The sequence below is a fragment of the Lygodium microphyllum genome, chromosome 8 (genome assembly GCF_053477565.2).
Source record: "Lygodium microphyllum isolate KBCC chromosome 8, Lygodium_microphyllum_v1.1.10, whole genome shotgun sequence".
Lineage (NCBI taxonomy): Eukaryota > Viridiplantae > Streptophyta > Polypodiopsida > Schizaeales > Lygodiaceae > Lygodium > Lygodium microphyllum.
In genome coordinates, this window is record NC_141142.1 from 92,135,521 (window position 1) to 92,139,565 (window position 4,045).

A 4,045-nucleotide genomic window follows, 5' to 3' on the forward strand; every position below is an offset into this window, starting at 1 on the left:
TCAGCAAGAGCTCATCAGTTTTCTTACTACTATTCAGAGCCCAAGAAAACATCTTAGCAATCTGCTTTTGGGACTCTAGGAGCATCTTTGTACGCCTGGCCTCCAGATCATCATGAAATCGCTCAAACTCTCTGCATCTATAGTTTCATCTCTTCTAATCTGAGAAAGCGTTCCCCAAAGTGTGGATCACGGAGACCAATTCGGAGAGCAGAGTGCTGTCAACTGGGGCCTATTGATGCCGCAAGCTGGACTTTGAAGAAGTCCTATGGTTGAGAAATCTGTCCATCTTGAAAGGCTTTGCAGCCTCATAGTCTATATTGCGGCTGCGCTTCTTGTGGAGAGATGTGTAAGAAGTATCATGGTCATCCAGAGACCGGTTGCGATACCATCATTATCACTTATGGGACCATATGCATCTATGGCTAGACAGGTGGCAATGGTACAAAGCATTCCAAGAGATGCAACTTTGATCCTGTACATGGCTGCTAGGGTATGGCTGACATAGATGGCAACAGCAATAGCAAATATTGGAACGATTACAGACTTGTAGCCAAGTGCCAAACCAAAGATGACATTGGTAACAGCTCCTGTCTTGCAAGAATCAGCAACATCCTGGACTGGTCTGTATGTATTGTTGGTGAAATACTATGTAACATAGCCAATTACCAACCCTGCCCAAAGCTCTACTCCAACGCAAAAAAATAGTTTCTAGTTTTGAACCATCTTTGCACCACCGTTAGGATCATACATATAAAACGTGGATGGTAGTGCCACCCAACAAACAAAAGCTGCATCGAATGTCATTAAGATGGTGGATATCAGCAACTGTGTCTTCAGTGTAGATTCAATATCCCTTAGATTTGAGATCTCGAACACATCAATTGCGAACAAGGTTGTGATGAGGCACACCACAATGTCCATAGAGCTAATGAGTAGAGGGAAGCACATAGCAGTGAAGTCATGATTTGTGCCAAATGATGACATGGAAGCCACAACAAGAGCTGCGCAAGAAGCTTCAGCAAAGGAGCCAAACAAATCTAAACCCATTCCAGCAATATCTCCCACATTATCACCCACATTGTCAGCAATGATCGCTGGATTTTGCGAAACGTCCTCTGGGATATTCCTTTCTACTTTTCCAACAAGATCTGCTCCAACATCCGCAGTTTTGGTATAGATTCCACCTCCAACCCTTTCAAATAGAGCCACGGATGAGCATCCAAGCCCATAGCCAGTGATGGCCTCAAAAAGGCCCTCCCAATCATTCTTGTAATAAAGCTGGAACAGTTTTATAGTGATGTATAAAACTATGAGGCCATTAGCGGCAAGTAAGAAACCCATCACCGAACCTGATTGGAAGGCAATTTTGAATACTTTGCGTATCCCTTTTCTGGCTTCCAAAGTTGTGTGAGCATTCGCATATTTTGCGATCATCATGCCCAAAAATCCCGACACTATGGACGTCAAAGCTCCCAATATAAATGCAACTATAGTGAAAATCGTTGTAAAGAGAGCTGGGGCACATTCCTGCTTTGGATCGTATCTACAAGGCTGGGGCTTCGTGCTGAACCTCTTCATAGATCCCAGGAACGAGAAAATGACAGCAGCAAATATGCCCATGAAATAAACTAAATACTTATACTCTGTTAGCAAAAACGATATGGCTCCTATGGATATGGCTTGCTGAATTTCAGGGCATTTCCTAATAGCTGATGCATCTAATTCCTCATCTAATCTATCCTCCTCGTCACAGTTTGATGATCCATTGACGATGTTGTGACTGTGGGTCCACTGCACTTGTCCAATTCACAAGTGCATCTCCATTCTAAAGTTTGAGGCACCCACGATTCGTTGTGCCTCCCCATATTATTCCCACAGGGCTAGGCTTTTTCTTACCTTCCTCAAGCATCAGTACCAGGCTGCCACTGTCTCCCTGCATGTCAAATGTCTGCTGGTTCTCGCCCATAATCAGGAAAACAGTGAAAAAGTAATTTCCCTTCTCGTCATCGTACTCAAAGGCATATGCCATGATGCTTCCTTCTGTTAGCCTTGAGCTTCTGCCAACTTTTATTACCCTCCTCCCCACGATGCTGTTGACTCTTACTTGCAAGTCAATAGTTATAACATCTCCCATCTCACCTATCCCTTTGATAGTAGTTGTGACTTTGGAGACATCAAAATTGTCCCCGAATGGAATGAAAGCACCATCAGATCGCACAAATGTCTCCGCCCCATGAGCAAACATCATCAAGTATCAATATTGTCATATCACGAAACGGAAACCAGAATTCTTCTTTCAACTCACAGAGAAGTTTATAAAATGGACAATAAAGAATGCCTTAACAGTAGATAGCTCGAAAACAAGTAGCAAAGAGGGAAACCTGGATTCACACTTGTAAAAATGCCATACCACCGCTCATCTGTAATAAATGACGTTGCCCTTTCCACTGCACCCAAATAAACACTAGGTCCAACATTTGGAGGCAGTGGATGGAACATCTTATGGTTGGGGTAGTCCAAATCAACCGCAACATGTCAATTTGTCAGAAACCCAACCTGACGAGTCCCTGCCCTACTCTGTACTATGGCTCCAAGTGTACCAAATGTCTCCTGATCTGCAACCTGTGAAATTCACCAGAGAAAGAAACGTATTAGAATTGTCAAACTAGTAATGACGCAACAATTATTTACATATATTGCAACTAAAAATCTGCCAATCTTCACCTCTACAGTGTAAAAAACACCATCAGTTGTTTAATTGATATATGATGAAACATGTACACACTCTCAACATTTCTCAAAGTTTATGGTGCGAAAAATATCTAATGACACCAAAAACACAGAAAAACATGAGATGGTCATTTCTATCACATGCGGTATTCAGCATAGTTTGCCACGTGAGTTGTTTCTCCTTTAAATAAACCCGAATTAAACAATGTACATCACAGGAGTCGTGTACTATATCGTACAGTGAAATTACCTCAAGAATCAAGACAGTATTCAGCTGTGGGGATAGCGCCCTTCCGAGTAAGATCGCTGTTAAGTTTTAACCCGGCACAACGCCTGGGGCTGGGCTTATTTTGAGCACTTAAAAGGCTCCATGCGTTCCGCCTGAAGGCTTCCCGATCACAAAAGGACAACTAACCCTTCTGAGCAATCGAGGCCTCAACCACGTTACATTTACCTTGAATATAACGAATGCAACGACGCTCTTGCCGTTTTCACACTCGCATTAGTTTACTCCGACGCCAATTAATTAGGTTAGATATAATCAACAGCGATCAAGTGCTGCAATGGCGCCGGCCAAGGCGGATGATCCGAGGCAGGGCGCGATAGTCTGGAAGGGGCACGCGGAGGCGCTGAGGAAGGCGGTGGAGCTGCTGACGGGGCACGGGCTGCCAGCTGGGCTGCTGCCATTGGAGGAGGTGAAGGAGCTGGGGCACGTGGCGGAGACGGGGTACATGTGGGTGAGCCAGGGGAAGAAGGTAGAGCACGAATTCAAGTAGGCGGGGAAGCTGGTAAGCTACGACACGGAGATAACGGGCTTCATCTCGCAGCACAAGATCAAGAAGCTGAAAGGGGTGAAGGCCAAGGAACTCATGTTGTGGCCTCCCGTCGGGGAGATCAGCGTCGATCATGACCCGCCTTCGGGCAAGATCCACTTCAAGAGCTTCGCCGGCATCACCAAGACCTTCCCCGTCGCGGCTTTCGCCGCCGGCCAGTAGTGAGCTGTTATCCTTAGCCACCAATTAATAAGCCCTTGCATAGACATTGAAGGAAGCCCATCCCTTTGTTCTTTGTTTTCGAACCATACAAAAGAGATCAAAGAGTGGGGAGGATCATATACAGGCCGCTTCTGTACTGCCCTTCCAATCTTCTAATTAAACCCGTTCACAGTGGACGAGGCCCCTAAGTACTAGCATAGCGATGTTATACGGCTCTAAGAGCATGGACAATGGCATAAGCAAGGTTGTCACGTCCGATTAAGCCCTCACAATCCAAGCTTGTAACACTTGCGCTTGCTTAGCTCGAGCGTCATCTTCCC

At 45.2% G+C, this 4,045-nt stretch overlaps 2 pseudogenes; one reads left to right on the forward strand and one right to left on the reverse strand.

Annotated features, from left to right (window-relative positions):
* Positions 1-312: 312 nt before the first annotated feature.
* On the reverse strand, positions 313-2,245 carry LOC148032596 (pyrophosphate-energized vacuolar membrane proton pump 1 pseudogene; annotated as a pseudogene).
* Positions 2,246-3,293: 1,048 nt separating this feature from the next.
* On the forward strand, positions 3,294-3,725 carry LOC148032597 (uncharacterized; annotated as a pseudogene).
* Positions 3,726-4,045: the final 320 nt, after the last annotated feature.